Raw genomic sequence first — 11247 nt, forward strand, 5'->3', positions numbered from 1 at the left:
TCTCTCTCTCTCTCAAATAAATAAATAAATAAATAAACAAAATATTTTTTAAAAAGCATACAAATGCTATACAGAGAAGAAAATGATATAGCTCAGAACCATCAGGGAAGGTTTTTAGTAATTAATTTCCAACACAAGTTTAACTATATTAGGGCATTTAAAAAGATGTCTTCCCTTTCTCAAAAATTAAAAACAGAACTATGGTATGATCCAGCAATTCCACTACTGAGTATATATTCAAGGGAAATAAAAAGAGTATGTGGAAAAGAGAGCTGCATGCCCATGTTCATTGCAGCATTATCCATAGTAGTAAGAAATGGAATCAACCTAAGTATCCATCAATGGATAAAGAGATAGACATACTTCAAGAAGTTCTTGGAAAATGGAACTGAAAGATAAGTTGATGGTGCAAGAAAGATTTGAAATCCATGCATTCTTCCACAACATGTGTTTTCCACAAACTTTCTCAAGATCCTTCATGTATGAACTTCAGATTTGTGTGCATCAAAATGAATTTATCTTTTAATCACACTTTCATTTGAAGTAGCCTTATAAACAAGGGAATACTATTTATATTTTTATATAAAAATATTTATTTATTCATTTGAAAGACAAAGCTAGAGAGGGAGAGGCAAGGGGCAGAGACACAGAGAGAAGATCATTTGCTGGTTCACTCCCCAAATGGCCGCAACAGCCAGGAGTGGGCAAGGATGAAGCCGGGAGCCTGGACCTCCATCCAGGGTGTGGGTGGCAGGGGCCCAAGCACCGGCCATCTTGTGCTGCTTTGGCATGGGCATTGGCAGGGACCTGGATCAGAAGTTAGAGCAGCCAAGACTACAACTGAGACTCATATGGGATGCCAGAGTTGCAGGTGGTGGCTTAACCTGCTGCGCCACAGCACCGGCCACTATTCAGCCTTTTTAAAAGGAGGAAATCCTCTCATTTGTGACAACGAGTATAAACCTGGAAACATCATGGTGAGTGAAATAAGCCAGGCACAGAAAGAGCATGATCTCCCTTACATGTGGAATCCAAGAGTCAACTCACTGAATCAGAGTGGATGACAGTTACCAGGGGCTGGGAGCCCTGGGGAGAGGTATGTCAAAGGATATAACAGAGGAGTAAGCTCAAGACATATGTCGTACAGTAGGATGATCAGAGTTAGTAACAATGTATCAAATGCTCGAAAATTGCTGAGATTGTTGCAATGTTCTCACTACAAAAAATGATCACGATATATATATATATTTCAAAACATTATGTTGCATACCATAGATAAAACATTTATTTGACATGAAAATGTAATTGGAAATCAAGTCCTTCCTAAAATGCGCAATTGTTTGCATTGGAGGATCACAACATAAAATCCCACCATGGCAGGCACCCAGAAAGGTTAAAAATGCAGTACTGAAGGATTCAAAGTTGCATAGAGGACAGAGGATAAGCCAAGGAGAAATCTTGACCCTTTGAGGATCAATAAACTACTATCGATGTGAGTCCTGCCACTGCCCACTTCACTCCACCCACCCCAGCCGTGGAGAAATGAACGCTTTCCTATACACGCACATATATGTTAATGATAGTTTGGTGTTCCAAGGGATTATTCACTTTTAAAATGGGACAAGTGGAGGGCTCATTTACCAGGCAAGTGACTGTGGTTTAATACGTGTTCATTTGATCATCACTCAATTTTGTTTTCAGGACACCAAGAATGCAAAATATCCGGGGCTGCTGCTGTTTGCTCACATTGTGTAACAGCCTGATGTTAAACACAACCCTTGAAACTGTCCTCACATCTTCTCAGTCAAGATACTTTGATGACACAGCAAATCTCACCAGAGTTCCACTTTGAAGAAAGCAGGCTTAAATAAGGGTTTTGTTTTGTCAAGTATCTTTTTTTTTTTTTTGGCATGTAGAATTTAAAATCCCTTTCAAAAGAAATACCCACCCAAAACTCTGTAGTAAATTCCAGAAGTGGCACAACTCTTCAGCAATTCCTGTCTCATCAATCACTTTAAATCATGACAGTTTCTGTTTCTGTCATTCTCTGTCCTCCGTTCCTTCTGCCTTTCTTGACCAGAAAATTAGATAGTTAGGAGGGAAAAACTCCGAACATACAGTGAGTGGAAATTGGGAGCACCAAACCCACTCATTGAAGTTGATTCTGTGAAATTAGGAATACAAGAAAACTTGTTTTTGAAAAAGAGAACCTTGAAAGCTTTTTGCAATGTGGAGTTAATCATCACAAATTTCTCCACTGGAAACATGGAGCTCTTAAGGCCATTAGCCCCCCTAGACTATCTGGATTTAGACTTAAGATATCTAGAGTACACAGGAAATTAACTCACTCATCGGAAAGACCTCATTTGGGTAAAAGGGACCCATAGCACCTCAGATGTTAGGCATGGGAGGGACCCTGGAGGGCACCCAGAGGAGGAGCTAGGGGCTCTTCATCACCCTGGACAATGACAGGATCAGGACTGGAAGGCAGCCCCTGTCTCCCTGGACTCTGAGGTTAAGACAGAGTCTCCCCTAAACCAGTCATTCCTAGCTGCCCCCGACCAACACCTTACCACACCAAAAATAAGAAACACAAAACAGCAGGGGGGCAAATTTGAGATGGGATCTAAATAATTATTGGATGTTTTTATTGGTTTTTTTTCTTTATATAAAAAAGAGCAAGTATTAATACCACCTTACTAATCTACAAGATCCATCAGAACAGCGACCACATCTGATTTGTTTGATTTGTTTGCTGTCCTGTCCCCAGCATTGAAAAATAGATCTCTGATGATACTTTTCATTTGTTTATTTTTTTACTGTCTGCTTTCCAAACACCCTTCAGATTTGGGAGCGACTCCCTACAGTGCACAGAAAAGGTAGGATGTAGACCCCTCCCCACTTTTCACTCACCGAACTAGGACCCAGGTTCTTGCCCCAGGAGAGGCTGCCCACCCGCTGGCACTTCCGAAGGCAACATCAAAGCCCAGGAATAGCATAGGAGTTACTCTGCAGCAGCAGGAGAGGAACATGGACCGGGCAACAGGGCATCTGTGAAGGCTTGTGAACCAGCTACTTCCTGGCATGCCCTTGGTTCTTTCTTCAGATTCTCCCTTGGTTCCTGTATGGCCTGCCCCTCACATCTGTGAGCTGTCTGGTGTCTTCCATATGGAAAACAAAGTTCTGTTTTACTAAGAGAGTCTAATGCAGCTTCTGTTGCTTGCAACCAAAAACTCTGATAGGCACACAGCAGACACTTGAATATTTCTTAAATGAGAAAATAAATTAATGAATCAATTTATTGTCATGACTCTGTACTTTACAATTTCCAAACAGCTCTCATATTCTGATTTTTGACCTGGTTACTGCCCCATTTAGATTCTATTTGTCATATTTAACAGAGCAAGCTCTTCTCCAGGCAGGAGTCAAATAAAAACAAAAAGTTTTAAAATCTAAATAGGCTTCAACATCACTTCCCCAAGAATGCTGAGCTCTCACAGTGTCAGAGACTGCTGTAAGCAATGAGAAAACCCTAAAAAGAAAGCTATGATCTGGGGAGTAAGAGCTAGGAAATATAGGACATGAAAAAAAGTTTAAGATTTTTTTTCCACAAAGCAAATTAGATATGCAAATAGCCTTAAAGAAGACACCCAGAAGTGGCAAGTGAAACTTCAAGTGTGAGCTGCCTTCTCCAGGTGCAGGGGGCTGGGCAGGTCCAGGCATTAAGGAAACAGCATCTGCAAAGGTGAGGAGTATGCACCTTCAATACACAAAACCTTTGCTTTAATCACACCACTGCTCTGGCTACCAAGGGGGAGTTCCTTGGCCTTGGCCTAAAACTGAACCCACCTCACCTCTTACCCCTTTCCCCAAAAAAAATTAAATGAAAAATTTTACAGACTCTGAATATTTGTTTCAGAATGGCCCTAAGAATCTCACCATTTTGTTACCAATTTATGTGTATAATATAAAGAACGTGACATAGTGCATTCTGTTTGGTTTATGTGGACACTGTGGAGTCCCCAGAATAGGTTTCCCAAACTGGGAAAACACTACCAAATCCATTAAGTATCTCAGTAGGCAAGAGGGGGCAGTCACTTTGTGTTCCGGGACCTCCACTCAGCCCCACGGATGGCATTTGTGATGATGGGGCACCCAGGTCCCATCTGTACTCTGTAGCTGATATCTTGGGGGCCAGGGCTTCACTCTCTCCAGAAGAAAGTCTGAAGATCACATTTCACCACGAACAGAAGAGAGAGAAAGAAAGAGAGAAGGGAACAGTGGGAATGAGGCGCTTCCTTCTTTGATGCTTTTTTTTTTTTTTTTGCTCTACACAGCCTGTGCATTTCCTGCATAATCTGTGATTCCTATAAAATGTAGTGAAAATATATTTCACAGTATAATGGAAACCCACGTGACATTGAGAAGAGGACATAACATGTTTATACCCTCTGGCTCTCAGGGCTTCTCTCAAAAAGACGCAACAACAACAAAACAGGGGACCTTTGGTGCCCTGGACACCTCAGATGCTAACTCATCTGGTGTCACCCGTGAAGCTCTAACCACTGAGCCTTCTTTTGTGTGCATCCTCCATACCCGTTTTGGCTGTTTTGCGTGTGACACGCAGCCATTCCCGAGCCGGTCCTGGGGCAGAGATGAAAATCAGCCGCCCTGTTGCCCTTGGGGCTCCCAGAGGCACCCAACCTGCGGATCCCACCCAGGAGCTTCAGCCTCCAGCATCCTGGCGCCTGCCTGCGGGGACCCTCACCCCCTACCCCGGCCGGCCCCCCAGGAAACCTCTCTCACCACGGTCCTCCTCTTGGCCTCCAGCCCCTCTTGATCTGCAGCCCCTCGAGCACCTGCACAATCCCAAGCCCGGCCCGGCGGGCCCGGAGCGAGAAGAGGAGCCGAGCCCCCAAGGTCCGACCCGGTTGTTGCGCACGGTCCCGGCCGAGGGCACCCATGGATCCAGCCGCCCCTCCTCTGCTCCCCGAACCCTGCGACCTCCCCCGCCCCCACTCGGCAGGAGAATCAATGGTGGCCGCTGATTTTCCACGGCAATCGCAGCTGTCTAATTCATCAGTGAATAATTAAATCAGGGGCAGCCAGGCCTGCTGGAAGCGTGGGGTCTCCCTTCCCGGGTCCCACCCGGGTGTCAGTGGGGAGCTGCACGAGCGGACAGGGCACAGGCCTGGTCCCTGTGCAGAGGCCGGGAGGCCGCGCTCCCACCGCGCGAGCAAGCCGAGACCCAAGTGCGGGGAGCCGGCCGGGAGGGCGCACGCGGGGCCGGCGGGGCACCAGTCCAGGCCCGGCCCCCGGCCAGCCCTGTGCCTTCATTGAGGTGCAGGTCCGCATCACGGCCTCGAGCCCGGGGGCCGCGCGTGGACAGCGCTTGGCATTCGATCCCGCACCCTCCGTGCGCCCACTTCGCGAAGGTAGAGGGAGTCCACCCTCGGGAGGCGATTGCCTTTGAGGAAGATGGAGAGGAGCCGAGAGAAGCGCCTAGAAACCGCATTGATTTAGACATCAATCCTGCCCGGCTCCCTCCGCCTCCCGAGCCGCTGGGCCGCGCCGCCCCCTCCCTGGGACGCGGCTCGGCGCGGGTCCCGGGGCCGGCGAGGGGAGCCGCTCGCAGCCTCCCGCGCCCGCGGCCTCGACGCCCGCACCCGGGCGGCTGCAACCTCGCTACCCCGAGGCCAACAGGTCTCCCCCGGCCCTTTCCGAGCCGGCCACGCTGCCCGCGCGGCTCGCTCGACCCCGGCGGCGGGACGCCCTCGGCGCTCGGATTCTGCGAGCGCCGGCGGCCGGGTCCGCGGAGCCCCGCGCTGCCGCGGCGCCTGTTCGCCCCGGCCGCGAGAACCGGGTCCGCTCCTGCAACGAAGCGGCCGCCTCCGAACCCCACGTCCTCCAGAGTTGCTTTCTCTTACGCATTTGCAAGCAAAACAATTCAGAATTCCTAAAGGGCCACGGGCACAGTTTTCTAGGTGTAAGACGCTCCTGAAATACTCGAATGAGCTCTGTTATTTTTTATCTTGTTATCCTGAAGGATCAGCTCGGATTTCTTCTCTTCTTTCATTTCTTCGGGAGCTGAGAGTCAAGGAATCTAAAATAAATAAATACTCTGCGATTCTTTTTTTAAAAACTGATTCGAATAATTATTTTAAAACTTCCCTGTTGGTTTTGTTAGTTTTCAAGTAAAAACATTGGCACTAGAAGTAGGAAATATTTTTTTGAAGTTTAAAATCCAGCCAACTCTTACTTCTAAGTATTCTATTAATTTTTTTTTCTCACGGTAGGCAGACAATTGAAATGTATATAAAGATACTTAAACGCTCCCGTTTTCATCAAGAGAGAAAGTGGTAGCTTTTAGTAGTACTATCTGAATAACACCGACTCCTCAATCAGAAAACTATGATTTCCAGAGGAAACAAACGGTGGCTTTCGGAAGGTCATATATTTTAAAAAGCGCCGCCCGTGCTCAGTGTCCAGGGCGACTTGAAAACAATTCCACTTTCGGGAGTTAAATTTGTCCTTCTTTTTTTTTTTTTTTTTTTTTTTTTTTTTTTTTTTTTTTACAATCAACTGCAACTTTTGCCTTCCTTTGCAAAGGATGACAAAAAGATTTCACGCGCAACTTGGCCTGAACAAAGGGGCCTGGCGCCGGCTCCTTTTGCGGGGTGACGGCCGGCCGGGAGGGGGAATTTATTTTGAGCGCACTGGAGTTGTGCTTTTGGAAACTCCTCGGTGCAAATGCGATCTGCACAAACCTCGCAGCTAAGGCGCCAGGGACTGGGGTGGGGTGGGGTCGGGAGGACAGTGGCCAAGGAGCGCCAAGTCGGCCAAGGGAAAAATTCGCCTTCCTTCTCAGGCTAACAAGTTGCTTATTTAAAATGCAATGCTCTTTTGGAGAAATATCCCCATTCTCCCCTCCTTCCCCAGAGAAACCCACAGGTACTGGCAGACTCGAAATCTCTCTTTTGAACTACGTTTTCCCCAAGGAGGAAGATTCGTCCTCCCATCAGCTCCCTGAGTGTTCCCACGAAAACAGCTCGGGAGTCGGGGAAGCAAGAAAGGGTCTGCGGTGGGCCCCGAATCTTGGCAAGTGAGGGCCCTGCGCGGGCCCGCAGTCCTGGCACCCAGGCCCGGGGTCAGCAGCCCACGTTCAGGTCCGAGACCCGGGCACCAAGTGCCACCCAGACAAGTCCCGCGAGGGGCCGGGGGGGCTCGGGTCAGGGAAGGGGCAGAAGCGAAGCGCGTGCGGGTGTGTGTTTTAGGGGACACGGAACCCAAACAGTCCCCTCCTTGTAGGGGGTTGGGGGTTGGGGTGGAGGCGGACGGCCGAGGTCTCCGACCCAGATCCTATCCGGCTACAAAACCAGGCAGGTGTGCGCACCAGCAGCTTTGCTCGGGGTCGGGCCACGGCTGCCCGTCCACACCCCTGCCCCTGACACCGGCGCAAACGTTCTGTGGGATGGGGGTCTCCTCCTCCTCTCGGTCTTTCGATCCTACCCACTCCCTGCGTCCTAACTACTGCAGAAATTGTGGGTTTTGCTCTCCGAAGCCCAGCTCGTCAGGCGCTGGGCTTGGGGCTCCGGAGGAGCCTTCGCGCGGCGGGCAGGGCTCCTGTAGCTTCACGTCCCTCGCCCCCGGCTGTGGGAAGACCCACAGACCCCAGCTCTCTCCCTCTCTCCGGGCCCCCGAACGGCGTGTCTTCTGTCGAGCTAAAAGTTAGGGGCAGACTCCCCCGCGAATCCGCCAGCCTGGCGTTGCAGATTTCCCTAAGACCGACGGGGCGGAGGAGGGAGACCGACTAGGGTCCGCTCGCTCTGAGTACTCAGAAAACCAAACAAAATGTAAAAGGGGAAACACAGCTTTGCTAGGTGCACCGGGGAACCTGCGGAGCGTCAGGGAACGTCCGGGCTGCGAGGCCTCCGGCGGTCAGGGGCGCTGGGCTTCGGGCTTACTTTCCTACTGCCCGCGCTCCGCCAGCCCAGCTTCCAGACGGAAGAAAATTGAAGCTAATGGAGATATCAAACAGAGCCACAACTCCTAAGGCTCTTGCCGCCGCAAACACCCCGCGTCCATCTTCACGGAGCACAGAGTCGTGCGGGGTCTGCGTTGCCAGAGGCTCGGGAGAAAAGAGGGGGAAACTCCACGCCCTCAGAAGGAAGCCTCTGTTACCACGACTCTTATTAGTGGATAACAACACGAGCAGTTCTCTCTCCTCTCAAAATTCCCCCACAAGATGGAAACAGCATTTGTCGTCCGATTCATACAAATGCTTGAGGCCTTTCTGGAAAACCATTACCATTCAATGGCTAGAAAATTGCTCTCTTTCCTTTACAAAAAAAGAAGAAGAAAAGGCGCCGCAGCAGCCACAACAGACAACAAAAACTTTCTCCTGCATAATCCTCACCAGCAGAATGACAAAGAAATGATATTGACTTACCCCCGAACCATGATGTGTTTGATAAGGGGGGCACTTTTTTTGAAGATTTCTGTTCGGGGAGCTACACAGACAGCTGCAATTCATAGGCGCTGATTGCCAGAAACGCTATGGATTGGCATGGGGTGTGCAGCTCACAGATCCTGATCAATACCCCTACACTCACACGCCAGATGGTTTGGGGAAGGGCAAAAATAAAATAGTCCAAATCAACCCACCATTATGTCTTTTTGTATTGCTCTGATAAACCTAGTGGTAGCGCAAATGTGTTCTGCTCCACACAAAATCTGGAGGGATTCTGAGCATTAGGGTAGACATAAGCACCATCCCCCCCTTACCGCCCCCGAATTTAGGCTGTGCTTACTGTTGTTTAGTAAAAACAAAGCTGTTGGCACCTTAAGCAGATTGGGTTCACTTAGGGTCTGTTTATTTTTTTGTGAATAATTTATGGAGTCTCGGTTTTAACTGAATGGTCTCTCTCTCTCTCTCTCTCTCTCCCAGCCTAAAAATATTTTCATGTGAAAACCTGATAGTAAATATTTCCAGTCTTTTCCTGCAGTTGCTAACTGGAGTTCTGAATTTTTTATTCTCTTACAGAGCAATAGCCTGTGTTTGCTGTCGAAGTTGTATTTTATTTACAGGCGTCTTTTGACTCTTTGAAGTTTGTGATCTTGAAGAAAAATCTACCTGTGGGTGTGACATGCTAAGAAATGGACATCCTGGTCTGGCTATGTTCTTGGCACAACTGTTTGGACAGGCTCTAAGAGAGGAACTGGCATTTAGGATACCATATTTCTAGAGGGTCTAATTGTGAATCAACTGCTGGGGGAAGGGAGAGGGAGGATGGAAGAGTAACTTCCAAACAAAAAAACAAAATTCTGAGTCGCAGAACTTCTATGAGTTGAGTACAGGTGCTAAGCAAGTAGCATTTAAAAAGCAACTCTTTTTTTTAATTTTTAAAAATAGTTATAAAGAAACAGCAGAGATTTCTAAACATATTTGAAAATTTCATTAGTATTGATAGTCAAAATTATCTTGAGGTAGAAAATAAGTATTTTTTCCTTTCTAGAAATAAAGAGAAAAGAGCATCCAACCTGTATTCAGTTTAAAAAAAAAAAAGGAAGTAAAAAGAAAGACAGAAAAAAATTAGGGTACTGACCAAACAACACATTCATTTCCCTTTTTTAATGGGTTTTGGGGATAAAACATAAAACCTCAAACCAAAGTCAGAAAAATAACGTGGAAAAATCTGCCTTAATCTAGTCCAATGAAATTATATACAAAGAAGCCAATACGGCTTCATGATTTCCCTGAGATCGCTGATATTGATCGAGAGGGGGAGGGAGGAAGGAAGGAAGCAAGGCTGCGAGAAAATGGAGCTCACCTTTCTGCTCCCAGGCACATCGAAATGCAATTCCCAGGAGCAGATTTATCTTGGTGGCCTGGTAAATGAGTTTATCATTTTGAAAAATTATTTAAATGGCAATTTATGTACTTAGCTTTCAGTACGGAGATGGCGCCAACCTGGGGGGTGGGGGTCACCAGCTATTCCTTGAGGCTGAAGCTAGGGCAACAGAGGCTGCCTTCAGCGCTGGAGTACAACAGACCCAGCCCTGCCCCTCTCCTGCGGCATCTCAGTCCCTGAGCACTTGTGGACCAAAAGCAGGCTGCACGTGTGTGGACTTCTGTTCCACTCGCTGTGCGTTTCCAACATTAACTGGTGCACACCATCCCAAGTGTCCAGCTGCCATACATAAAGCAGGGAGTGGGAAGGATTCAGCAGGAGGAGGCTCAGGGGAGAGGAGAACCCAAGAAACAGAAGACAAGGGGGTTATTTCACCTGTCCCCTGTTAAAGCACTCAAGATGGGAGCAGCTAGAAAAGTATGTCTGCCAAAGCAAGGGGATCTGCCGCTTTCTTATCCAGGCTTTGATATCACCAAGACGACACGGTTTTGAAAGACTAATTGGCAACATATTGGCCCGGGCTCCTTAAGGCTGATCTGTGAATAAGGTCACTGTCCATTCGTGTGACAGAATGGTGTGGGAGATTTCCCCCTTCCGTATCTAGAAGAGAGAGGAGGGCAGCGGAAAAGGTCACTGAGACTAAGAACTGCTTTCCAAATGAATTAAACCTTGGCTCCAGTGCCACGAAGGCTCATACAGTATTCCAGGCTGGGTCCTTGTTTTCTTATCAAGTTTTCTCTAACAGCTGGAAGTGGTTGGAGGGGGCTGTCTTAAGGAGACCCCCTGCTCTTCTTTTGACAGCTGATCAAAAGAAAATAGGTCACGCTTCTCAAACTTATGTCCACCCTGTCCTTAATTACTGTCTCTTTAAACAAAAGCAACATCTGCGCAACCTCAGCCAGCTTGAATCTTCGGAGGCAAACAGAGAGCAACCTGCTTTGGAAAAATCGGCTACTTTCTAGGCTTTCAATGCGGGGTGTTGGCCTCTCTGGCTGTCTTCCACTTCCCCTGCACCTGACGCGGGCCTCGGAAAATCCCACGTCCTCTCGGCCCCCAGCCCAACCTGGGTTGGCCAAAGGACAGAAATTCTAGCAAGACCAAGGGGCACTTGTAAAAGCTAAGGCTTGGGAGCGCTATCCAGCTGGTGGGGCTCTGGTGTTGGAGAAACGAGGTTTAAATACGCAGATGTCAGCGGGGACTCCAGGGTCCTCCACCCACCGCAGAAACCCCAGGCGTTCCTCTCCCGGGATTCGAGAGAAACAGTGTATGTGCCTCTGTGTGCGTACATGTGTGTGTGTGCGCGCGCCTGTGTGTGCATGTGTGAGCATGTGTTTGG

Source organism: Lepus europaeus, chromosome 9, assembly GCF_033115175.1.
Source record: "Lepus europaeus isolate LE1 chromosome 9, mLepTim1.pri, whole genome shotgun sequence".
In the NCBI taxonomy this organism is placed as follows: Eukaryota; Metazoa; Chordata; class Mammalia; order Lagomorpha; family Leporidae; genus Lepus; species Lepus europaeus.